The 27,748-nt window shown below is 42.7% G+C and overlaps 1 protein-coding gene and 1 pseudogene across 1 annotated transcript in view; one reads left to right on the forward strand and one right to left on the reverse strand.

Moving 5' to 3' along the window:
* Positions 1–226: 226 nt before the first annotated feature.
* LOC118670841 lies at positions 227–1,461 on the reverse strand (annotated as a pseudogene).
* Positions 1,462–9,300: 7,839 nt separating this feature from the next.
* Positions 9,301–27,748, forward strand: part of PKIA (cAMP-dependent protein kinase inhibitor alpha) — a 78,227-nt gene continuing 59,779 nt past the window's right edge. The window contains exon 1 of the mRNA XM_036338745.1: positions 9,301–9,447. The gene's annotated coding sequence lies outside the window, so the exon portion shown is untranslated. The remainder of the gene's footprint in view (positions 9,448–27,748) is intronic.

Genomic DNA, 27,748 nt, shown 5'->3' on the forward strand with positions numbered 1-27,748 from the left:
TGTGAGGGTTAATTTGCATATTACCTCTTTATTATATAGAATTGTTTGGATTGTATTTGCTGTTTGTGTTCTAATCACTTACTTGATTGGTCAAACTATACATTCGAAGATGTGTGGCATAAATTTGCTTTAAATTATGCTCTATGTGTCATAATTACCCATTACATGATTTGTTTTATTATCATTTGGAACTTCACACATCTTGTAATTCTCTACGTAGACTATTTCAGCTTCTAGTGCTGTGCATATCCACATCTTCTGGATGGGACTTCCCAGGATCCATGAGCTTGGGGTCAGGCATAAACTGTAGCACCTGAGGTGAATTCTGATTTTGTCTTCATTTCAGATCTGAGTTCTGTTGGCAAACCCACTGAGTGCTTTGGGTCGTGAGCTGTTTTTGCAGGTATTTCTATTTCAGCAGAGCTTTCTAGCTTAATTTTTTCTTTAGGTCCAAGAAGTGACTCTTTTTCATTGTTTTTTTGTCTACAATGATATAACTGCTTCATAAATTTTATGACTTGTAGCATATGCCTTTTTCCTGGTGACCTTTGCAACTATTAGGAACTGAACTGGGTAACAAACAGTTGCTCCTAAAGTGGCCAGTCCCGATGGATAAGCAATTTTCTTAAATCTAGAACCTTTTCTTGCTGAAACCAAGCCTGCTAATCACTCCAATTTTCAGAAGAAAATCTCGTGGTGGATTCTTCAGATAAACATATGCATCTTTCCAAATTGAACTGTGTCCATTTTGTAAATGACCAGGCTGCTCTTCAACATATTTGGATTGAAGCAGTGGTGAAGTCTATATGGGGAGCTGCTCTGATTTCATTAGCTGCTTTTTGGATTCCTCTGCTTTGGCTGCATGCACTCTATAGATGCAAACATCAGCCCTGCAGGCATGACTGTCAGCTTTCCCATCCCGGCTGCCGGCACCGGCTTCCCTCTGGCACCGGGACCTGGGCTTCCCTCCGGCCGCTGGCAGGCACCGGACCCGGGCATCCCTCTCAGCCCCGGCTTCGTCTGGAAGCTTTTCCTATTTTCAATGCCGGGGAAGTACACCTGAAAGACAAGACAGCTGGAACAGTCAGGCAATGTCTCTAGAGATAAGCAAAGCACTAGAAAACATACTGCAAGCTCTGTTACACTTATTATTCTAACAACTTTAAAATTAAAAGGTAGTTTTGTAAAATACATTTCTGAAAGGCTATCAGAAATGCCTCCCTCACTTCAGATGATGTTATTGACTTGAGAGTCAAGAACTGCAGGTAGGAATTCAGCTGAAAGACACATGCAGGATTCCCGTGTAACAGAGTGAGCTACGGGGGTTCTTAGTGTGCTTGCTCCTAACATACCATAGTGAGTCAGGCTTTCTCATAAATGGGATCCAACATACAGTTAAAACCAAACTCAGTGCTCAAGGTCTGACTCCTCAGTTCCCTGCTTACCCTGATCCAAATCCATGGTCCATGATTAGAGTCACTCCTTTGTATCGATTCTGTGAGGTCCCTTGGCCTCACTCTCAGTTGTATTGGCCGTGCGAAATGCCAACCCTAGTGAACTAGAACTTCATGCCAGGTCAGCACCCGTGCCAAGCAGCCAAACTAACGGAGGGGAAATGAGCAACCTGCTCGTTGGCCTCATGATCATTAACCCCATGCCACCTCTTAGTGCTTGCTAGAAAACTAAGTCAATTTTCGTTCTCTCCGTCCTAGGCAACAGTTTCATGACTTCTTCCTTACACCGCCAGCACCTCTTCCTCTCTCTACGTTCTCAGCTGCTTCTTATTTCACTGGGAATACAGGTGGGATCAGAATAGAATCTCCGCTAGCGCCAAACGTCAGGTCTACCTGGGTGTACGCTCTGCCTTCCCTCCCCCTCTGACCTGAGGGTAAACCCTCTACCTTGCACAGGTCCCTCCCCTCTTGGCTAACCAAGGATCTCTCTTCTCTTGTGTCTCTGACTTCCTGCACCATCAGTTATTTGCTCTCTTACTAGCCGTTCCCATCAGCATGCAAAGACGTTATACCCCCCATTTCAGTGGAAAAACTCCTTTCTTTGTTCCCATTCCCATTCTCATTCCTGTCCCATTGCTCGGCTGCTCTTTACCTGAGTAAAACTATTCAAAAAGGGTAGCTCTACCTGATGTTTTCACTTCCTTTCCTCTCATTTACCTATTTTGGTCCTCTCCACTGCACAGACACTACTCTTTTCAAGATTATCTCTATGGTGCCAAATCCTACACTAAATTATCAGTTTTCATCTTAATCTGCTGGCAGCATAGGACTAACAATGACTCCCTCCCTTTTCTCCTAACACCTTTCCACTTGGCTTCTGACACAGTTCTTCTCATCTCCCCACTCACTTCTTCATACACCCGTGGTCACATCCTCTGGACACTGGAGCCCCCGACTCAGTGCTCCAACATCATCTATTCTCTGCCTCCACTTACTTCCAAAGTGACTTGGTCTGGTTTAGAGATTATAAATACCATGACGATGACTCACACATTTCATCTACAGCCATGCCATCTCTCTCTCCTGAATTTCAGACTGGTGTATCAGTTGTCTGTTCACATCTCTACTAAGACTGACAAGCATTACAAGCTTAGCATGTCCAAATGCAAACGCCTAAAGCTGTCTCTTGACCAATGCACCTACCTTTCTAACCTCCTCTTCTAACACTTTCCCCCTTTGATCATTTCCCTACAAACAAACCTTCCAGCCTCTGGAACACATAAAGTATAAGCCCGCCTACCTGAATATGCCAAACCTCTTTCTCACTGTACTCATATGGTTTGCCCCCATACTCCTTCCACACTTCTGCTCAGTTGTCCCTTGACTGTCCTATGTAATTGCCCCCACCCTGCACTGTGACACTCTCCTTCACAGCCCTTTCCACTGGCTACCATGCCATATTTCTGCATATGGTCATCTCCTTCCACTGGAACATACTGAAGCAGAAGTTTTGGACTGGTCAGGATGTCCCGGATTCTTTGTCCGCAGGAGTCGAAGAATGAATCCAGGGACGGAAGGTGGTATAGCAAAGGTGGACATTTATTAAAGAACAAGTACAGGCTCCCACATGGGGAGGGGGGAGAGTCCCACTGAGTGCCTTTTCCCTATGGCTTATAAAGACTACAGATCCTTGTGCCTTGATATCCCCTCTGATTGGTCACTATTTGCTTGGATTGGTTACTATAGTAACTCCTGGGCTCAAAGGTTGAACAGGGGAGGTTCTCTGCCCCCCTTCCTTATTGTTTCCTATTCCCTTTGGGCTTTCTTCTCCTTATAGATCAGTGGTTCTCAACCTTCCTAATGCCGCAACCCTTTAATACAGTTCCTCATGTCGTGATGATCCCCAACCATAAAATTATTTTTGTTGCTACTTCATAACTGTAATTTTGCTACTGTTATGAATCGTAATATAAATATCTGATATGCAGGATGTATTTTCATTGTTACAAATTGAACATAATTAAAGCATAGTGATTAATCACAAAAACAATATGTAATTATATATTCAATATGTGTTTTCCGATGGTCTTAGGCGACCCCTGTGAAAGGGTCGTTCGACCCCCAAAAGGGTCGCGACCCACAGGTTGAAAACCGCTGTTCTAGATGAAGGGCGTCCTTCCCTTTATTTTGTAAATATAGACCTTTAGCTGTTCCCAGCTCCCTCATTCTATGGAAATGTACCTGTTGCAGCTTTTCAGCTTCCCCTATTCTATGGAAATATACCTTCTGTTGCTCTGCAGCCCTGTGCTTCCTCCCTGGTCCCCTTAATTCCCAAAATTTCTAGAATTTCCTAAACCTGTCCTATTTTACCCCGAAAATTCCTGTTTCAATACGAGTCATGAGGAAGAGATTTCTTTGTTCACTCCTATCTCCAGTGCCTAGAATACTCCATCAATATCTACTGAATGAATGATACCAACCAAATTGCGACTTATTTTTTAATCAAATTTAAATGTCCTTGTTTTATTAGCCTAAATTAGATTTGGGCAATTGAGTACTCTTTTTTTCATTAAAAATGAAGACTTATAAAGACACAATTCTCTATAAATACTATTTAATAATCTATTCATTTCAAAAGAAAAGTTTTCATTAAAGGGTGCTTTTCTGCAGAAAAGATTTATTGGTCTTGTCAGATTCTTTAAAACACTTGAGGTTAAAACAATATTGAGTATCACCTAAATAGATTGTTTTATCTCATGACTTCATAATGATTAAAAAGTTTATCTGAGAATCACCTACACCATACTATTGACTGTATCATATGCCATTTACCAAGCATTTCACTATAAATATGGAGTTCCAATTACAGAATATTACCTCTGTTATATAGATCTGTTATATATACGTCAACTCCCTACCAAAACAAGGGGAATTCTCAGCAGTGCCCACAGAAACAGTTTCTATTCTGCTTTTAGTCACTTCCCCTTCTTTCACTATCCAATTTCTGTTATATCTGCTGATACTATTCAATGCCTAATACCAATCTCTATTTAAGTGTGTATCTTCTTGTATCAGTGCTTTCATATTAATGCAGAAAAGTCTTAGCCTATCTATAGTTACTTGAATGCAACTCTACTTCTATTACCATAGACTTGCTGCCCCTGAATTAAATTTGTATGTATTTTACATGATATATTTTCTGAGCTCAGTGAAAGAGTAGACATTTGTCATAAAATTGTAAGATTTCTATAGAGCATAATGAATCAACCCCAGTCAACCTGCCACCCCTCCCTCCCCACCTCCCACACACTATTATTATAGAAATTCTCCTCCTACCCTTTTCTCATAAGTCAAAATTATATAAAACAATATTTACTGTCGTGTACTAAGTGCCCAGCTCTTTCCTAGTGGAACAAGTGCCCAGCTTCTGGCAGACCCCTATGGAGTGATGAGAAGAGGAGGCCTGGCAGTCACTGGTGACATATGCTTGGGCCAAATCACCCAGACAGCTCCTGTCCAGGATAAATCTGAGAGGCTAATCTCTGCTAGATGGGTTAATAGCTTTCTAATGAGATGCTCAATACTTGGTTACCCCTCCTGATAGTGTATTTGCATTTAAATGAGCCTCTTCTGGAAGGACTCCCTAACCCAAAGGGTGGTTCCACTGCTGGCTGGCAGCTCCAGGCACACAACACAGGGCCTCTGGCTTGGGTTTCACATGGTCCCTTGCTGAAACTCACGATCTCATTAGGCCATTGATCCCTAACTCCAGACTATCAGGAAGGAAGCATGACAGACCTCAGAGTCATAACCCAAAGACTGGTTCTTATAAAGGAGCGTGCAGTGGAAAGCCATAGAGTAAGACACTGATTTCTTTCACCTCATGCCGGCCTCTGCTGATTAAGTCATCTGGCATCCTGGTGTGTGTCCAGGCCCAAGAAGATACTCTCCAACTCTGTGGGTTGATATAAGACATCTTTTGTGTCTCTATTTTTTCCTTTCTAGCTCCCTCATGTCTTTAGTCATGATACTATAGCTGCCCAGAGATTCTAAGATAATTAGCTCCTGACATTTAACATACTTCATTTTTGTCTTTTTCTCAGCACCATCAACACTAATTCTCTCCCATGAGTAAAACGCCTCCGGCAAGAGTCATTTGGTGGGTGAAGGAGCCTCAGTTATCCTGAGAAACTGTCTATGCCTCCAGCGAGTCTGGCTTTACCGAATGGAAACCACACCAGGAGGGACACTAAGGTATGTCTGGGGCTGTCCCAAGTCACCACACATAATCCCCAGGGCCTCAGCCCAATTGAAGAAAAAGCTAAACATCTACTGTCACTCTTAAGGACAAACCTTTGCAATAGTCTGTGTTGTCCTTATTTCAAAAATGAGACAAAGTCCGTCTGGGGATGGAAGAATCCAAGCCCAGATGTGTTCAATTACAAAAGCCCTGAACTCAGACATCTCAGTCTTCCCGTTCCCTTCACCTTCTCATCCTCCCTCCCCTCCACTTCATAGAACCTTATACCTCCAACACCTGATATCTACTTAATCCTCCAGCTAAATGATAAATTATTAACCAGAAGGTTTAGCATATTCTCTCTTCCAAGGTACTTAGAATTTTAAAAGGAGATGGAAGCCTGCCCACATAGGCAAGGATAACGTTTATCAAGCATGAGCCCCCTATTGTTGGCACCAGGCAATTTCACACCATCTCACTATAAACTCACAATGATTGGGATCTTAACCTTTTTACTTGCCTCTGATCATTTTGACAATCTGGGGTAGCCTATGTAACTCTTCTTGAAATAACACTTTTAAATTCATAAACTATAGTAAGAGAATTTCAAAGGAAACTAATGACCAATTTAAAAATGCAAATTTGTGACTTACAAATAAATGAATGAAATGAAATATTTAAACTCATTAAATAACAAGGTGTAATAGTGGCTCTATTAACTACTATATTTAAAAATAGTGATATTGGGGGAATGGGTTAACTCTATACATGTGGACTAGAATTGAAAATTAAGTAAATGGATGACGAATGGTGGGAGCAACATTTCTCACCATTAGAGAAGGAATTTACAGATAAGCAAAGGATAGAAGCTAAAATGATCCATGTGTTAATGGATTAGAGTTGGAGAAATCATTATGCACGCATTTAGATAAATATCAAAACATTTTTAGATGTGTGCACATACATGGGTTAGTAAACATAATATTTCTTTGCTCAGTTAAGAGAGCCTAAACAAATGATGTCTCATTAGCAATAGAGCCCAAATCTTGGTTTCTATTCAACAAAAAGAATTAGGGCTCCTTGAAGAAATGGCTGACTTTAGGTCTGGGGCAGGAAATAATATAAGAAAAGCTTGGAGCATCTTGTAGTGCCAGAAAGTAAAAAAGTGTTCACACACAAGCGCACACACACACACACACACACACACACACACCCCAAAGGGAGTATGCCAAAGGAGCCAATAGAAAGAGCTCCAATGGCCAAGGTTGGAATATTTGAAACAATGAAACAAAGCAGTAGTGCATTAAAACCCAAACTATAAAATAAATATCCATGTGTTTATACTGACATAAGTAATGAATAAATTAATATTTGGGAGGAGAATAGACAAATACTACTGCAGTAGAATTCCAAACACTTTATGCACATACTCTGCCCGCAAGGAGGTGGGTCTAACCCTACTCCTTCGGTGTGGGCTCCACAGAGTGACTTCCTTCCAACAAGTACAGACCGAAGGGGCAGAGGAGTAACGTCCCAGGGGAGAATCTGGGACACTACCTCAGCCAGGCGACCCAGGTCAACAACAGGCATAAACCACGCCCGCCGACAGTATAGCCCTTTAATAGGCTGTTATGAAAATGGTGCTTTAGCTCTGTGGTTGTTCTCCCAATAAACCATAACCCAGAGTTATCATGAGAAAAACATCAGACAGAGATTACAGTAATGAGGTATGCTACAAGAGACTTGACCAGGACTCCTCAAAACTGTTAAGGTCATCAAACACAAGAAAAGGCTGAGGAATTATCACAGCCCAGAGAAGCCTAAAGGGTCATGACAATTAAATGGGATGGGGTGTCCTGGAGGGAAGCCTGGAACAGAATTAAGGACATTAGGTAAACCCCAAGAAAATCTGAAGAAAGCTCTGACTTTGGTTAACATTAATGTAGGAATACTAGTTCATGAGTTGTAACAAAAGTACAATGTGTTAATAATGGAGGAAAGTGGGAATGGGAGCTTTACACTATCTCCTTAATTTTTCTGTATTAAATTCTAAAAATATTCTAAAAATAGTTTACTAAATAAAACAAAAAAGGTAGTGATGGTTTGATTTGAACATCAGAGTAATGATAATTTGTACCATTTATAAAAAGTGCAATAAAAAATTATCTGTGACTTCCATTGTGTTCTTAATATTATTATGGTTTGTTCTCTGCATGTATATTTACAGGAAATGCCAAATTTCAGTTTGAGGTTAGTGAAACAAAAGATGTCATATTTCCACCCAGATCTCACCTACCCCTTAGATACAAATTAGGAATCCCCTGAGCTATGTTGATAGTAATGGCCTAATTTTATGAGTGTGGGGCTCAGAGACATGAATTAGCTTGCTCTAACTTTCATAAAACATACATTCTAGGGCCAAGAATTCTTACTGAGTTTTGTTGGAACCCCGTTGGCTACTCTACCTCCCAATTTGGGTGCTGGTAAACGAGGATGGGAACACTTTATAGGGCAAAGGTGCTTCCTGGCGTGTGCAATGCACGGGTCAGGTCCCAGGTCAAATCCGCATTTGAAGGCTGGCCTGGACCTGGTGGCGGGTTCAAAAGCAAAGCAAGTTCAACGAGTGAACTCTAGAGTCAAGGAGCCTCCCTGCCCCGGAGGGAATGTCCCAGCAATGATAAGGAACCGTGGCTAGGCTATAAGACAGCAATCCTTGGCTCCCCACCCCCACCCCCCACCTTAAACCCCCAACTGCTGATCTGGTCAGCAGAGGAGGTGGGGAGAAAGATGGGGGCGGGGCGAGGGAAGGAGGGTGCTTAGAGGGTGCTTATATGCTTGCACGCTCTTCTTGTTCCTAAGGCCCAGTCTGTTAAATCCGTCGGGAACGAAAGAATAAAGCCATCTGTTCATGTGGGCTCTGCTCCTTCCTTCCCAAATGTTACAGCTGTCAGCAGAGCAGCCAGCCGAGCGGCGGGAGGGGGGAAGGGGAGACGGGGTAGTCACAGGGAACATCTGTCCACTAAGTGCCCCCCTGAGCAGCCACCTATCCTGGGGCGACCCCGCTCTGCTTCCTCGGGTCGCTCGCTCTCGGCTGCGGCGGGAGTTTCCCTTCCACGACGTAGGGGGGGGGGCCAGAGGTCCCAGCTTCCACAATTGTGAGCGACCCGGCAGTGCGTACGCGTCGGGGGAGGGTGGGCGCGCCCCAGGGGCTTCGAGAAATGAGTGGCCGGTTTAAAACATCCCGGATCCTTTGAATGTTCATCTTAGAAGACAAGTCGGTCTCGAATTCAGCGAAATGAACAATACCGACCGGGAGGACGAACAGGGTGGGGAAACCCGCACGGCGGCATGGAGCTGTCCATGCAGCCCGAGTGACAGGGGCGCGCGCGGAGGAAGGCGCTTCGCAGGGACAGTCACCCCGGCTCTCCTCTCTCGGGCCACCATCCCGCCACGCTCCCCCCGTAAAAGCATTTTCATAGGAAATAACCCGACCCCCCGGAGGGGGAGCGGCGGTGGGCCGCGCGTCCCGGGCGCCCTTCCCCGCGGCGGGGGCGGTCCCTCTCCCCCCGCGGCGGGCGCGGAATGCGGCGATCCGCCCGGGCGGGATGACTTCATGCGCGCGGGCCGCCGAGCAGCTGCTGCAGCCGGCAGGTGGGGTGCGGGCCGCGGGCACCGGTGACCGCGCGCGGGCGGGCGGAGGCTCTGTGGCCGGGCTGCGGGCGCCGGGACGTGCGCGGACGGGATCCCGAGAAGGTAAGCAGCCGGGCTGTGAGGAGCCTTGGCCGCGCGGAGCAGTGCTTTCCGCTCGGCGGATCCTGGGGTTTGCAACCCCGAGGAGGGGACTGCCTCTGCGGCACTCTGCTGGGGCACGGGAGCAGCCGCGGGGGTCGCAGTGGGAATCAGCCCGAGCCCGAGATGGGAGGAGATTGGGGGGCAGACAAAGGGGTCCACGGCCGCCGTGTGCTTAACCACCGTCGCCCACGTCGGGACCAGACTCCTTACACAGGGAAGGGGGTTCCAAATGCACGATAATTGGAGTTGTACTTCCACCTTTGCACCTGCAGCCTTCGCTTGGGTCTTTTCTGGCTTGGGGAGCAGCAGGTCCTTGGCAGCAGCCTGGGGAAGCCATCAGAACCCGTCCTCTCCTCCCTGGCTCCGGCCTCTCCCTTCCCGGCTGGGAGATGGGTCTGTGCAGATAGATGCCAATGCCCAGCGCCCACTCCAGTACAGAGCCCTGGGGAAGTCTCCCATCAGAGGGGAAACTTCTCTCATTTGCAGTTCAGCGCCGTTCAGCGGTACCTGTCTGCGCTTCTCCCTTCATTTACAACCTTCTCTGTCAGTCATTCCATGGATTGGGGAGGGAGGGGAAGAGGGGGGTGCTGTGCTCATTCACAGGCCAGCCTTGCCAGCTCGTACCCACCACCTCTGTTCCAGGACTGATGTTGTCAAGGTCCCAGAAAGGACGGTGCCCTACCCTAGTCTGGGTATTCGCTCTCTCGCTACCTGTGCCCCTCCCTCAAATACATGACATCAGAAATTCTGTTTTTAGCCCAATACCAGCATGGTTTGCGGCAACTCCCTTCACCGTCGCCCCTGCGCTACCAGGAGGGTTTCCAGGAAAGCAGAATCTGCGGGGGAGAGAGGAGGCCATATCTACACAGCTGGCCCCTGTGCAGAGGCATGGGGTGGGGGGTGGGAGGGGTGAGAGATGTGAATGTCAGTCTCTCCTGTTACTCCTGGAGCCTTTTTCGCCCGGGTGGGTTGAGAGCCATCTAGCTGTGGGGTTTGGGCAAGTCCTCCCCCCAAAACAAGCAGCTCCTTGTCCTCAGGCTCCCCAGTAACCTCAAAGGGGTTTCCAGAGAGGCTTCCCCATGGCACACAGGAAGCCAGTGGAGCTGGCTGGTCTGAGCCTCGGGTTATCTGGGCTTCAACTTAGCCTCCCCACGAGGGGTGCTGACCACTTGTCCCAGGGGTTCCCCGCAGAGCCCTGCCGCTGAGCCCAAATGCCTGTCCCTGTGGCCACCTAGGGACGCACATTTAAATAATATGCCGTGAAATGGTGAAGATGGCTGTGACGGGGATCCCCATGTGCCACTCCACCAACGGAGAACAGTTGCAACGAGCCAGACTGTGCGGAGTGTGTGTACCAATATTCTATTCAAAAGGAGATCTGTTATCCTTAAACTTGACATGAGAGAGACATTCTGACTCAACAGCCATGTAATTTCATTTTAGCAAATTAAAACAGATCAATGAAAAAGAGGGGCAGGGTTTATAGCTAGACATTTACCCCTGCTTACCTTCATTTTTTGAATGTTGCTTTTAGACAAAGATACACTGGTTCTAAAAATTTATGTTAATTCCATTATATACTATTGTTGCTTTTCTGATGACACATTCTCTTTTTTTAAAAAAATACCCTTTAGAAAGATTTGAGTTGGTTTCTTTGTCTCCTCCACCTTCAGTACATGAGGCAGAGGGAGTGGAGAGGGTAGGCAAATCCCACACCGAGTGGCCCCCCCAAAACTGTTCCCTGGGATCATCAACACCTCAGGGCCCATTTCATTTTGGGCTTATTGTTGTTGTTCTTGGTGTATGTTGAATGTGGGCTGGGTTTGAACTATAACATTTTCAAGATCCTAGAATTTTAACTCACGCACACCAACTAGCAGAGGGAACAAAGAACAAGAACAACAAAACCCTTTATTTTATCATCTTTCTTTCCTAATCTTGAAATATTTAACTATATAAATAATTATTTAGAACATTAAGTGGTCACAAATATTAATACAACAATTCATTTTGAAGAAGTTAGCCCAAGGCCTGTGAGCTACAGAGGAGTGTGACTGATCTTAAGTGCAACCCAGATTTCTGTAATTTTAAGAGGCATCTTTCTGGTGAAGAATCATGAGAACATCCTACTGACAGAGAAGAAAAATGTCTATTGTTTGGTTTTGGAAGAAACTGAAATCTTTGGCAAGAAATGGTCAAGATTAGTGGACTCTTGCTGCCTAAGCTGGCATCATCCCTGCTAGTGATCTTACAAGTGAGAAGAAGCCCTATGTTTTGGACTGGAGAAGTCAGGGATTGGGGGAGCCTTTCAGGACGAAAGAGACAAAGTTAGAAGATGTGATTTTTCAATTCTGTGCAACTGAGAAAGATACTTGCATTTAAGGGGTTACTCTCGGAGGAGAGTGTCTAAATTCAGAGCCCTGAAAAGAAATCTCTAAATGATTTCATGACTAAAACTGGCTTTATGACTTTATTTTCTTTTCTTTCGCCGTCTCCAAGGGAAAGGAGAAGTTAATTGCCTGGTGTTCAGAAATGGAGAAATGAAAATAGGATGATGTGCACTAGTGGATGCTAAGTGAACTGAGGCGCTTCTGTAGGTTTGTCAGGATGGAACTGGAGTCAATCTGAGGCTTTCCAACCACCTACCAAGCATTCAGTCTGGGGGCGGCGGGCGCTATAAGGAACTTAGTACAAACGTCGGAGTCCCAGTTCCCTCTCAGAACAAAGACATTTCTGGTGCTGCATGAGTACCAGAAGCTTATCTTGAGATTTTGAGAAATGGGAAAGAAAAAAAAGTAGGAATAATGAGGCTGAAGAAGAAAGGTCCTTCCTATTTAACCAGGCCCCTACTGAGAATGGGTAGAAAAGTACTATCTTGAAAGTTCTCATAGCCTGTTGATTGCCAGTTTCCTGTAACTTCACCCAGGTCACGGTGTATATTTTTTTTGTTTTGTTATTTTTAAAATACTTGTGTTTAAAAGTTATGACTAAGTTATACGTATCGGACACTGTGATACCTCATTGTCTAGTTTCCCACTAATTCCCTTAAAGTTAGCCTCTTCGTGAGGGGTGCTGACCACTTGTCCTGGGGGTTTCCTGCAAAGCCCTGCCGCTGAGCCCAAATGCCCGTTCCTGTTGCCACCTCGGGATGCACATTTAAATAATATGCTTCCAACACACACGTAGAATTCTACATACCTTGCAGGTGTGTGAAACACACACTCATAGAATTCTGCATACGTTGTGGGTGTTTGAAACACACACAATTCTGCATACCTTGCGGGGATGTGAAACACACACAGAATTCTGCATACCTCGTGGGTGTGTGAAACACAATTCTGCATATGTTGTGGGTGTTTGAAACACACACATACACAGTTCTGCATACATTGCAGGTGTATCAAGCACAATTTTGCATACATTGTGGGTGTGTGAGGCCCCAACAAAGCCCTCCTTAGAGAACTGTTTGGGGACATCCGCTCTGGGCTCACTTTGACAACACCCATGTCCTTGCTTAGCCCAGACATTTCTGCTCCTCGTTCTATTGTCCTCCCCACTTTAGGACCAAAGGGAGCTCTGTACTAGCACTGGCTCCCAGGCAGCCGACATACCAAGAAGCCGGTGCCTGTGAGAACAGCCAAAGCACCTCAAGTCAGGAAAACAGAATCCCAGAAGGAGCTCTGAATGTTACACATTCCACGTGGCTGACTTAGGTTTTTCCTACCCAAACCGTCTTCACAAAAGGGAAATAGTTCCCACACTTAGAGTGACCACACCACCAAATACGCAGAAGAGCTTCCCTGGCAGCTGAGCCAGGGAAATATATTCAGTGTCTTAGGATGGACGTGTGTCTGCCTCAGAGTTACTGTTTCTTTCAGGTAGCGCTGTCTGCAGTAATAGATTTGCTTTTGCCAAGTTAAGGAAAGAATGATAAGGTATGTCCAGTCCTCCTAGTTTCTAAACGATTGCCAGCATAAAAATGCATTAACATTCTGGGCTTATACGTGAGGAGTACTAGCTCGCGTGGTGCCTGCTGATGCTGGTGTTCAGAGAGGCGTGACAAGAACCACATCGATCTAGAAAAAGCAAAGATGGAGAGTGAAAACTCGAGGACAATGTAAGCTGCGGCTTTCTTTATGTTCCCAAACTATGAGATAACTGCACATAGAAGTTCCTAAAATGAGCGCAATTTTATGGAAACTTCATCACAACATGCCTAATATGAGGCACATCTGTACTTTGATAGTAGACTTTTATTGTGATAAAATATAAATAACAACATTTTACCATTGTTAAGTATGTAATTCACTGGTCTTTACTGGTAATTCACAAAGGTGAGTAACCATCTCCACTCTCCATTTCCAGAACTTTCACTTCATCCCAAATAGACACTTTGTACCCAATGAACAATAACCTCTCATTCTCCTGTCCCCTCAGCCTCCGGTAAATTCTATTCTATTTTCTATGTCTATGAATTTGCCTATTCTAGGTTCCTCATATAAGTGGAATCATACAATATTTGTCCATTTATGTCTGACTTCTTTCACTTAGCATAATGTCCTCAAGGTTCATCCATATTGTAGCATGTATTAGAATTTCATTATTTTTTTAAGGCTGAACGAGATTTAATTATATATATACTGTATATAATAATTTCTAGTTACAAAACACTTTCAGCATATTGTCTTTATATTATATTAATGTTACCTAATATATAACACTACCATATTACCTTAGCAGATGCCTAATAATGTGTATTATGGGTGCACCATAATTTTATTCAACCAAAAACAAATGATAAGCATTTACTAATTTCCAAATTATTTTATGATTTCAAATGGTAATGGACATAGAGGTACATGCCTTTATATATTGGTGCTTTTAGTTCTGATGGAAAAATTCTTGGATTCTTGGAGGGGTATGATTGGGTCAGAGATTATGCACATTTGTAATTTGAACATGTATAGTGACAATCTATAATAATAAAAGCATAATATGCTAATTAAACTGGACGTCCCTTCAGACCAGAGGTCGGCAAACCGCGGCTCGCGAGCCACATGCGACTCTTTGGCCCCTTGAGTGTGGCTCTTTCACAAAATACCATGTGCGGGCGCACGTACAGTGTGATTGAAACTTCATGGCCCATGCGCAGAAGTCGGTTTTCCGCCTGGGCGAGTCTATTTTGAAGAAGTGGCGTTAGAAGAAGTGGGGGGTGTTGGTCGGCCGGCGGGCGACAGGATACGCAGTGCGGGGGAGGTACATTGTTTTGAGGTACGTTCGCTGAGGTCGACCCCTTCCAACTCTCCCATCCACACTCGTCTTGTATGCTTGTTTCAGATAGACGAGTGTGGATGGGAGAGTTGGAAGGGGTCGACCTCAGCGAACGTACCTCAATCAGATTGAGGACGTTTTTAACAAAGGTCAGCTTAGGAGTACCCTAATTAAGTTAATAACAATGTACCTACCTATATAGTTTAAGTTTAAAAAATTTGGCTCTCAAAAGAAATTTCAATCGTTGTACTGTTGATATTTGGCTCTGTTGACTAATGAGTTTGCCGACCACTGTTCCAGACAAAGCCGGGGCTGTGAGGCCTCTAGTAAAAATCTTAAGCTTCTTCAACAGATAGTATTTCTGTATTATCTGTAATCATTTCTATCTTTAAAATGAATGAGTGTAATATAAGGGGATCTATTTGACATGATTTGAACAAGGAAATATTCTCACTTTTAGTTCATGGAGAAAATAGACTACTCACAAGTATTGACAGATTTCAAGTTTCTCAATCATCCATTGCATCATTTCAGAAATATTACACATGCATTGCAGATGTCAGTAGAGACTTCTAGAAACAATGTGGGAAACTAGACACATCTATAGTTAATTTTTAAAAAATATATTTTATTGATTTTTTTACAGAGAGGACAGGAGAGGAATAGAGAGTTAGAAACATCGACAAGAGAGAAACATCGATCAGCTGCCTCCCTCACTCCCCCCGCACCCCCCCCCCCACCACCACCACCACCACTGGGGATGTGCCCGCAACCAAGGTACATGCCCTTGACTGGAATTGAACCTGGGACCTTTCAGTCTGCAGGCCAACGCTCTATCCACTGAGCCAAACCGGTCAGGGCTATAGTTAGTTTTTTTTTTAATTTTACTGATTTTTTACAGGGAGGAAGGGAGAGGGATAGAGAGTTGGAAACATCGATGAGAGAGAAACATCGATTAGCTGCCTCCTGCATTCCCCGCCCCCCGCCCCCCCACTGGGGATGTGCCAGCAACCAAGGTACATGCCCTTGACTGGAATCAAACCCGGGACCCTTTAGTCCGCAGGCTGATGCTCTAGCCAGTGAGCCAAACGGGTCAGGGCTTGTTTTGTTTTTAAGCTCCAGCAATGGGTCATTTGTATCCAGCCTAACCTTAGATTTGATCTATTTTTTGGTTCAAATATATGAACCTGCATTATGGTAAATCTTTTACTTTGCTGGATTTCCCTTACTTTCTCTTTGGTGCATTCTTTTTAACTTATCCTGGAACAGAATAATTAAAGCCCACTGATGGAAGTGTCTTCTATAGGTAAACTGCACAATAGTGGAAGATCTGAGGTATAAACAGAATTGGCAAGAGTTTTAACTACCCTCAGATGGAGACTGCCAGGATTTGCATTGTCCCACAGAAGAGAAACAGGGAGCTTGCTGGGATTGCATCATGTTTTACACGAATCAGACATTAACAAGCTAAAACGGCAAAGCTCCCTAAAACTGAAAGGTGGCAAGAACATAAACACACCCCAGACACTCACAACAGTACTGTAAGGTATGGCTTTTCTTCGTTTGATGGGGTTGGAGGGACCGATTAATAAACATTTCTCCTATTATTTACTTTTGTCTTTATTGCTGTTTCATCAAACCATCATTAAAAAGCAGACGTTAAACCAATAAGCATTCCGATTTTTGCCTGAATAAGCAACAAGAAGCCCACATTTTCAACAGGGCACTGCTGTGGCTGAGCCTGAGGGTAGAAGTGCTGGTGTTTTGGTCCTTGCAATAGTAGCAACCACGTAACCTGCTCTGTGCTTCTGCAGTATATGTGCTCAGAATCGCACTGCATCAACCTGGGGGGGCCAGTCCTGCCATTTCTTACTCTCCTCCGTGCTCTTTCCTGCTCAGGTCCTCTGCTCATGGAAATGTGGTGAGAAACAACCAGGCTGTTAGCACCTCTGTCCACTCACAAACGTAATCTTGCCAGGATTCGCAGATATCAAATTGGTGGTTGATCCCATTGGGTAATGGGTTCACTAACAATAGTCGGTCAGACTCACCAAATCCAAATTCAGACTTAAAGGCTATCAAATGTTAAAGATTGTAAAGATTTAAGGATTTTGATATTTTCTATGTATGGTAATATGTAAACATTTTAGGAAATTAAAGTTATATATATGGGTTTTTTAATGATAAGGTATTTACGCAGGAGAAGGGTATACTTTTAGAAAGATTCATTCTGAAAGGGCTGCATTAGCACATTTTTTTTTTTTTAAAAAAAAACCACTGCTCTTAAAAATAAATTGTGACAAATCATTGTTCACCCAAGCTCATCTCTCCTCTCCAGGAAGTGAGCTGTTTTTGGGGAAACTGCTGTCATCGAATGTGTGGAAGAAGCTGAAGTGAAGTGGGCTGGCATTCTGACCTCTGGCAGCCCACCCACACTTACTAGAATTACCCAGTGGTCAGCACAGAATGGTTTTATAAGAAACGGAGCCTGGTGCATGAATTCGTGCAACTTGAAAGGAACTGTGGGCCGCGAGGCTGTGGTGGGCACAGGGGTGGGTCTCGGCCCATCCTCCATGCCCCTGCCTGGCCCCTCCCTCTGTGGGGTGCCCCACCCCCAACCCCTGTCCCCTGTCTGCCAGCAGCCCCGTTCCTGCCGCTGCTGCTCCCACACCGCTGATGGTGTGGAGCGACCTGTGCCAGAGCCAGCAGCAGGTGCGAGTAGGGTTGGCACTGTCAGCAGGTGAGAGCGGTGGCTGCTGCCCCGATCGCCCCTCAGGAGCAGGGTGAGGTTGAGAAGCCCTCAGAGGTGATGGGGGCCAGCAGCCACCACTCACACCTGCTGATGCACCGGCCCTGCTCGCACCCACTGCTGGCGCTGGCCCCAATTGCTCCGTGTTGGCAGGCAGCGGGTATGAGTCGCGGCTCCAGCGCTGGCTGTGGGTGCGAGTGGGGCTGGCGCCAGCAGTGAGTGCAAGTGGTGGCTCTGGCACCAACTGTGGGTGCAAGCGGGGCCATCGCCGGCAGCAGGTGCGAGAGGTGGCTGTGGACCCCAATTGCCCCTCAGGAGCAGAGGGAGGTGGAGAAGCCCTGAGGGGTGATTGGGGTTGGCAGCTGCGGCTTGCACCCACTGACAGCGCCGAATGATCGGGGCTGGCGCTGGCAGCTGGTGCGAGCGACAGCTCTGGCGCTGGCAGCAGGTGTGAATGGGGCCAGCGCCAGCAGCAAGTGCAAGTGCCTGGCGGGACAGTGGCATGCGGGAGCAAAGAATTTTCAGTAACCACCAGAGCCTTGCCAATGACAGCGACCGGCTCCCTGCCTTTGTCTGGTGTCCCCACTCATCTGCTCCACCATCCTGCTGTGGCTGATGCCCACTGTGTTCCGCGCTCTGCTGCCTGCTGCCAATGCCTGCCATGTTCCATGTGCACCCCCTGGTGGTCTGTGCACGTCATAGCGACTGGTTGTTCAGTTGTTCCGCAGTTTGGTCTATTTGCATATTAGGGCTTTATTTATATAGATAAATATGTACCTACTGAGACTTTCCACTGATAAAAGTTAGTTGCAACATAGGGTGATCTTCTAGAAGAGAAATCTAAATCACATTTCCTATATTATCTCCATATTAGAGAATAACCCAGTATTGCAAAGAATGCACTAGCTATGTTTTATAAAAGTTTAGATGTCTAGGGAGCTGGTTGGTATCATATACTATGGTAAGCCCTCAATAAATGTAAACTTTAATGTAAAAGAGTAATGTATCAAGACCATAAATATTTCCTCACCACAAATGGTCAGTTCTGTACTTGCTTTTATTCATAGGCTTTTACAAAATATTTGTTTAAGAACAAAATGAATCAATACCATTTAGTATTAAAAGCTGCCTTCCAATACAAAATAATTGGTATTCTACGCAAGTTCATTGTGATTGTTTTCATAGGTGTGGTGGGGATGAATTAAAGATGGGACTATCCTTTCTCCTGTTTCTTGCCAAACCACACTCTCTTCCCACTGAGGTTTTGGTAAAGTGGGAATTAGAGGCGATGCATATTAAAGTTGGAGATATAGCTTGTCAGCAGCTCAAGCTACTCAACCAATCACAGGCCAAGGACCCAGGTCAGGCAAACATAGCTGACCCTTCTTTCTTCAACTATTTGGACGCTTAGATAATTTAAAATCAAGATATAGATTTTAATAATATATTAATTAGCAGTTATCTTATCTCTGTGTCTTTTCACCCTCATTTATTGTGAAGAATACCATCAGAGAATAAGCAAAATCATGGTCGATTGAAAACGTTTTCTACCTGCCTGTAGGTTTGAGATAGTGGACCGGTAACATTATCATAGGGCTTCGTGAAGTCACTGTTTCACCACAAAAATTAAATCAGACACTAAAATGATCTCACACCGAACAGTGTCTTGAGCAAGGGGAGGAGGATCGGCATCTTGGTCATCATCATTTAGGGGAAAAAATCACCATCCTGTTCAGGCACAATACTTAAGTGGTTAAATTCCTACTTAAAAAATGAAATGGAAAAGGACACGGAATGGCAGTACAATGTTATGAAAGCAAAGCGATTGGGTTGATCTGGAAATGTCTAACCATAAAGTCAATGTTTTTGGTTCAGTGTGATAATTTTCTTCTTAGAGCTCTAGACAACTTTTGGTCATTTTCAAGATCAATCAAAGAGCTCTAAACATTAAGGTCAAACTATGCTGATCACTAGAGCTCCCTTTCCTTTTCTCTAATTTTTCTTTATTTTTGAAGTGTTGGCTACCACTTATAACCAAATCACGTCTTTCAGGAGGTGAATCTGGGCCTCACATCCACCTGGGCAATTTGCAGCCAGATCTCATCACCAAATGTTTATGAACACGTTTTCCTACATCTCTCTCCACACTAGTTAAGCGAAGCCTTGAAATGACTCTGAACCTCATGGGAAGATGTCTAAATGCAGGCGATGGCAGGGAGGGGAGAGGCTGGGGCTACCACAGTTGTCAGGCTCTGATCTGGCCACGGCTGTGGGAATGGGACTTCGCTTCTATTTTTAACTCTGCAAGTGGTTGATTGGATGACCCTGGAAAAGTCAGTTGGCTCTTAATTCTGCAACTGATTTTCTTTCCGAATTGTGTCATATGTCTAATCACTCTTCTCACTGACATGATCAGAAATGATATTAAGGTTGCTGAATAAGGGTGCTCATTCCAGAAGCGAGAGTCACATAAAATGGGAATGCTCCCTTACTTAAAAGCAGCAGGTGACTTTTTTTCATAATACAATGTTGAAGTTCTTGGAGAGGCAGCACTGATTTATAAAGAGTTGTGGACACTTCCTCTAACAAAAACTTTGAATATCCTGCTGATTATCTGCCTTATACCCAAATAGATGTTTGATTGTGTAACTATTGAAGAAGTTTCTTACTGTTAATATCATTAAATTGTCCAACAGGAAAATTAATCTGTTACTCCACAATATATCATATACAAAGGACTCTTTGGTAGATGTTATCTTTCTCTTTTACTGAAGCTCAAAAATTTTAGAAAGAACATGTAAGCATTATAATATTCAGGCCCTTGTTCATTACTAGGTGCTACTGAATTGACTTCACCTTTAAACTGAAATAAAAAATAGAGCCTGAATTAATGTGAAACTTTAGTAGCAGAAACAGCTGCCCATAAAACCTGCATTGTTAGCATGCACACATGCTTTAGTATGATGACAATTTCTGTTGGTCTTGAAAAGCACATACGTGTACATTTTTCTTTAGATGGATTTTTATTATTGATATGGGCTGTTTTGGTTTAAGGAAACAAGTATAAAAGCTGCCTCACACCTAATACATAAGCCGCAGTTGTCAAAAGCTGAGAATTTTGTGATCAATCTTCAGCCAGATTTGCAATAATTTATTTCGATTGGTAAAGTCTTTCATGTGCACATAACTATTTTAAGTAAAAAGTACAAATCATTAATAGGAGTAAATTATCCTAAATTTCCAAGCCTATAATGTTAATTCTTGTTCAACCCTGAATTCATTATCTATTCACTGAAGGCTTGAGGCATAGATTTTGGGCATAGTCTGATTCTGAGATAAGATGCGATAAACAATGAAAATACCTGTTTTAAATATACATGTACATACATGTATACACATATAAATATATTCACATATTTTATGTGTTTTATATATTGATTATACTTAAACAGCTATCTGTGTGACTATATGTACATATATATGTATGTATATATGTCTATTTCATGAAAATTTTCCTTCTATTTTAAATATTTGATTATATTATCAATAAAGAATCCTTGTTTTCAGAGTCAGGTTTTTGCAAAGAAAACATTTTTTTCACTGCCTGTTTCTTTTGCAAAAGTTAAAAAATATTTTAAATTTCAAAGTGATTTTTAGATACATGAATATGTATCTATTTCAGATTGCTATATATGTTATGTATGTTATATGTGTGCATATATGTATATATATGTATACTAATATATGTGTATTTTTTAACTTGATCTTACTGGGCTATATCTGCTATCCAGTTCTGGGAGAAGAATGGGATAGTTGCCTTTCAGCTTGGAACATGCCCTTGTTTATGTGATTACACTTTATCCATTCAGGTCCTGGCCTCTCATAGCTTTTCTGCTCTGAGGAATACATTTGGCAATGCCTAAGAAATATTCTTCTATATCTGCAGGCCATGTTAATATTTCCCAGTGTCCCACAGCATCCTGATGTGAACTGCTCTCATTTGAATAGTGTTTCAGCATAGGCTGGTCCCTGTGTGAATCATCACATCTGTTCCCTAGGCATTTCTCACTTTTTCTGTTGCAGAATGAGCAGAGAAAAGGGGAAGGAAACTGTTTGTATTAAGGAATATTCCAGTTCCTTTTCTACGTTTGTACTTTTAAAAAATGTGCTTTCATAGTAACACTAGAAATGTGAGTGTGGTGGTTACACAGTCCCTAGTTAGGACATAGACCCAATGTACGATAATTTTTTTCAAGAGAGAGAACCAAAGGTGGCCTGGCATTTATTTCAGGCTTCCTCACCACCCTAGCACAGGTAGTGTTCTATTAACTCGATTTGTAAAGCAGCCGTTGGTTTGTTAATGACGTCTATTTTTGGTTCTGCTTCATTTTAACTTAGTTTCAGAGGCGGATAGTAACAAACGTCATGAGTGGGATTGTCGGGTTCCTGCTTCATAACTGATCAGCAGTAGCGCTATGATCATAAATGCTTAACGGCCAGACCTCGCTCTCTTTTTTAAAAATTAGGAATATAAGCACAATACAAGCAGTGTTTTGAAAATTAATTCTAGAATACACTTTCAGCCCAATACACTTTTAGGCCCACTCTCCCGGGGAGCAGGCCTAAGCCAGCTGGTGGTCATCCCCTGAGGGGTCCCAGACTGTGAGAGGGCACAGGCCGGGCTGAGGGACACGCCCCCCCCCCCCCCCCAGTGCACTATATATATATATATATATATATGTTAATCCTCACCTGATGACATTTTCCCATTGATTTTTAGAGAGAGTGGAAGGAAGGGGGAGAGACAGGGAGAGAGAAACATCAGTGTGAGAGAGACACATCAGTTAGTTGCCTCCTGTACACGTTCCAACCAGGGCCGTGGATTGAGCTTGCAATCACTTGAGATATGTGTTGTTGGCCCGAATAGAACCTGAGACCCTTCAGTGTACACAGTCTTCTAGCTACTGAACGAAACCAGCTGACACAAGCATGTATTACCTTACACTACCAGAAAGTCCCTCTAAATCCTTTCTAAGACAAGCATATTCATACTATGTCTTTATTGTTTTCATTTTAGTAAGTTATTGAAGTATCATGTAATATTTCATACAAACTGCATCAACTGCAATACCAGTTTAGGAATTTTAATTTGGTATATAAATATGCTAACTTCTGTTGAAATTACTACAACTTTAGTTTCAAAATTAATTTAATGGTTACTAGTTGGTGTTATTATTCTTGTTTCTAATAATTGCTATCCTAAATAAATGCATTATAAAGATAAAACTCCCTGCCTTAGAGTTTCTGCCCTGTTACTAAGATTTCTCTTGGATATCAGCACAATGATATAATTTAGAGCACAGCCTATGAAATGACTTGCCAGTTGACAGGCAACCTTTAACTATAAGACATTCCCGATACTCCACTTTTGCAAATTCATTATACACAAATGTGATCTTAGTAACTGACAGATGACTATCAATATTCAGTCATTCTCCATGATATGCTATTACAAATTGTTAACAGAATATTGACTAGCCAATAGTTCTATAGTATTTGTTCAGATTTTTATGTAAACTCAAGTGTAATTTATATTTCTTTTTTAAAAATAGTTTGTTGATTTTTTAGAGAGAGGGAGCAGGGATATCCTTTATAGCCTATGAATTTCTAATATTTTAAGGTTATCTATGCTTAACTTCATTCATTTACATAATAACTCACAGGTAATCTTTGCGATTAAGTATGTTAAGATGCTTAGAGTAGGAAACAAAATAGAAACTAATAACTAAAATTTCCTTTTTGTGAAATGTTAAGTGAAAAGAGAAGAATGTTAAATAATTAATAAAGCATATTTGCAACTTGGTTTTGAATATCACATACATAGAGGAAAAAGACCCAAAGAATGTGTAAAAATCAATTCTCCATGTACTCAAGTAGCATAGCCCTGGCTGGTGTGGCTCAGTGATTACAGTGTCAGCCTGTGCATGGAAGAGTCTCAGGTTCGATTCCCCGTCAAGGGTAACTGTACCTCCATTGTGGGTTCGCTCCCCTGGTTGGGGCATGTGCTGGAGGCAACCAGTCGATGTGTCCCGTTCACATTGATATTTCTCCCTCCCTCCCTCCCTCCCTCCCTCCCTCCCTCCCTCCCTCCCTCCCTCCCTCCCTTCTTCCTTCCCCCACCTCCATTCTCTTTGAAAAAAGCAATAGGAAAAAAATATCCTCTGGTGAGGATTAACAACAACAACAAAAAGATGTAGAGAGCCAGGGTGACCTTTATGTCCTTTGATCTCATTCTGTATCTCCAGATCCATCGCGATGTGTATGTGTTACTGATGAAGAAGAAATGTGCTCGCTTGGATGTGTGTTTTAACATGTAAACAGTGCTGAGTGTTGTTAAAATGCTCAGTTTTTTTGTAGATTTCTGGAAGACCAAGGCTGGCCTTAAAAATACTGAATATATTAGAAGAAAGGGAGTTTTCCTTTATCCTGAAATCACAATGATAAATACTTTTATTTATTTATTTTTAAATAAATATTATTTTTAAAACACTATATACTTTTCAAAGCGATTTTATATCCATCGCCTCACTGGACCGTGCTAACTCTGAAGCCGGTGGAGCAAGGTCACCCTCACTTTGCAGAGGGGAAAGTGAGGTTCCCAGTTTGCCCCGTCCGCATGCATGCAGTTATCAGCAGTGGCAGAATCCAGGCCTGTGGTTCCCGCCCTGGCCAATCTTTCCTCGTGCCAGCGATTTTTGGCCTTCTTCAGCTCATGGCACACACAAACCAGTTATAAAATTGTGCCCATCTGACAAAAACTTAGGTATAATTTTGATTTATTCATACCAGACGGCTAATGTAGTGTTGGCCGTTGTCATTTTTTTTCTTTTATTAGACAATCTAAGGCAGCGGTTCTCAACCTGTGGGTCGCGACCCCTTTGGGGGTCAAACGACCCTTTCACAGGGTTGCCTAAGACCATTGGAAAACACATATATAATTACATATTGTTTTTGTGATTAATCACTATGCTTTAATTATGTTCAATTTGTAATAATGAAAATACACCCTGCATATCAGATATTTACATTACGATTCATAACAGGAGCAAAATTACAGTTGTTACAGAAAAAACCGGACCAGAACCAAACAGTGCTCTGAGAGTTTGGAGTTACACTTTATTCACCGCGGCGGGCTCAGGGAAATTAATCCAAATCTAAGTAAAGCTACAAGCAGAACTTCCCTTTTTATAGAAGAGCCAGCCCTTTGTGTGCTTGCTGGTGGCGGCCTTGAAAATTATACAGTTCTATCCAATTAAAAATGCACCTGGCATGGCATTGGGTGTATCTAGTCTTTGGCCTACAAGGTCAGATAGCTAAGTTTATCTCCCCCACTATTCAAGCAGGCTAGAAAGCAAAGTTACTTTTTCAGAATGAGAGGCCATCCAAAGAATAGCAGAGAATTCCAAACAATGGTTTTACAGAATAGGAGTTTTCTTTCACACAGTTATGAAGTAGCAACGAAAATAATTTTATGGTTGGGGGTCACCACAACATGAGGAACTGTATTAAAGGGTCGTGGCATTAGGAAGGTTGAGAACCACTGATAGGGAAAAAGAGGTCAGTACCCCTGACTAAATAGCTAAGTATTGCGTGTTTTAAAAATTCTTTCAGCACACCAGCTCAAAATCTTGGACTATTTTGTGGGAACTGGACAGGTCTAAGAGGTAAGCGCAAGAATGGAAATAGGCCTGGCTCTGCCTCTAGTTACAAATTTGCTTTTAGTCTTCACTGGAGCCTGAACCAGGACAATCTATGCTAATTACTTGCCTCAACACAAAAGAGATGGACACATTAAACAAGTTCTTAGGTTTAAAAATAAAATCTAGATTGTCCTTTTTTTTTTTTTTTTTTTTTTACCATATTCCAGTTTGTGTATCTGGTGTCTATCAACTTCTCCAGAGAAACATGCCTCCTACCTAAAGGATTGCATTGCTTAATAATAATAATAAAAAAAATTGACAATGCTTATGGCTTACCCGAGTTAAATAATATACCAATCTAGATTACATTGACATAATGCTGACACTCATGAGATTATATCATTTTATTTAGACACACACACACATTTACAAAGTCTAACTTAAGTAGTAAGTTTGCTCCAAAATAGAATATTGCTAGTATAATTTGCAACCTGATTAGAACATCTGACCATTAATCAATTTTTTAAAAAAATATATTGATTTTTTACAGAGAGGAAGGGAGAGAGACAGAGGGTTAGAAACATCGATGAGAGAGAAACATCGATCAGCTGCCTCCTGCACATCTCCCACTGGGGATATGCCCGCAACCCAGGTACATGCCCCTGACCGGAACCGAACCCGAGACCCTTCAGTCCGCAGGCTGACGCTCTATCCACTGAGCCAAACCAGTCTCGGCACATTAATCAATTTAAAAGGTTATAGCTAAAATTCACAGAAAACTCTCTCCTTTAGCTACATTGGACAATTGTAAGGCACTTCTATGAATTTTGTTATGTATAAAATTATTTAAAAGGTTACTTTTGAGACCTGCCTTAGAATATTTGTGCTTCTGAAATATCACCACTATTACCTACTTTTTAAAATAGTCTGACACCCACTGAGCACTCTTTCACCTCCTACAAGAAAGCAAGAAAAAGAAAGCATTTCTGTTTTTAATTTTAGTGGAAGGTTCTTGATTTAAGAATTAGTCATTGTCTGCCATTTGAATTTCAAGTATGCAAGTATTTGAGGTTCTTTTTGTATGATTTTTCTGTAATTTTCACATATATTACCCTTCACTTTTGATTAGTAAAATCAAAAAGTTGATTTTCTACTATTTCTTAGTTCCATTTTCATTTCAAATATTCAGTGCCTTCTCAAAAAATAGTGCTATGGCTTTGGACTTTTTGATGACAGATAATGCCAGGAAATGGTGATTCAGGTTTTCAGTTAAAAAAATAAAATGAGAAACCAAGGCAATAATTACTATAGCATTTTCTTTTCCATTTAGCCAATCAGCTATTCACATCAATGAATGTTAGATTTTGAGACTATGGATCCAAATGCTAAACATTTTGCATATTCAGAGGAATGAAAAATAATATGAACTGTGCTCATTCTGTGCTAAATACTGTCTTAAAGCCAAATGGTTCTCCCCACACCTCCCCCCAACAATCGTAAGAGGCAGGCACCACTGTTTCCTATTTTACAGATGGGCAAACTGAGACATAGAATGACTGAGTGAATTACCCCTGGCTACACAGCTGGTAAGGCTCAGATAATAGTATTTAAAACCAGGTCATTTGTTATTGTAAGAGTCTACATTCCTCACCCCTATAATGAACATAAGGGTCTGGATTCCTGTTTGTTTTATGCCCATTTACTTGCCTTGTGGAAAGAAAAGGAGAAGAGAGAGAGAGAAGGAGAGAGAGGGAGAGGGAGAGAAAAGGAGGAAGAAGGGGAGGCAGGAGAGATGTCGGAATTCTGCCAGCTATTGACACTACTGTGCATTGTAACTTGCAATGAAGTTCAATTTAAGGACTTCTAGAGATTACAACAGAATAAATACTTTTAAATTTCCCCAAGTAAAGTCCCTGGAAATATTACTGGCTGGAGACAGCAAGTGAATTTCTATTGAATTATTCTCATAATTGAAATGCTATAGCAATCTTGTGTTTGGAACAAAAACAATTCTGGTTATTTTCACAGCGATAATTCTACCATTTAAAATCATTATCAGATTTTTTTCCCCACCCTTGACTCTCTCTACTTATTTAATGTTAGTACCAACTCTTAAAAACAAAACAAAACAAACCCATACATGTTAGTAAGGTTTTCAGTTAAACCATTGGATTTAAACCATTGGAAAACTGGAAGAAAATTTAGAGTCTGTAGCAGAAGGGAGGTACTCCTCCCCGCCAGGCCCACCTCCATCCATTTCCACCAGAGCTACTTCAGCAAGAAGGGAGGAATTATGCTGATTGGTTAGATTTAATTGAATAGTCACACAGCCACATTTTAGGATTACCCAGGGCCACTGTGTATTTAAAGGTACACAGCAGTGGTGCCCACATTCTTTCTTGCCCATTACCTGATTCTGTCAGAGCAGCTAAGGGAGTGCAGGTCACAGAAGCCTAGAACTGACTCCTCTCTCCTCCACTCTATGCACCCGGGTGGGCTTTAACCACCAGAGCAATGGGCCTTCCATCTTTCACTGACCCCT

This window comes from Myotis myotis, unplaced genomic scaffold (assembly GCF_014108235.1).
Source record: "Myotis myotis isolate mMyoMyo1 unplaced genomic scaffold, mMyoMyo1.p scaffold_m19_p_16, whole genome shotgun sequence".
Classification (NCBI taxonomy): Eukaryota; Metazoa; Chordata; class Mammalia; order Chiroptera; family Vespertilionidae; genus Myotis; species Myotis myotis.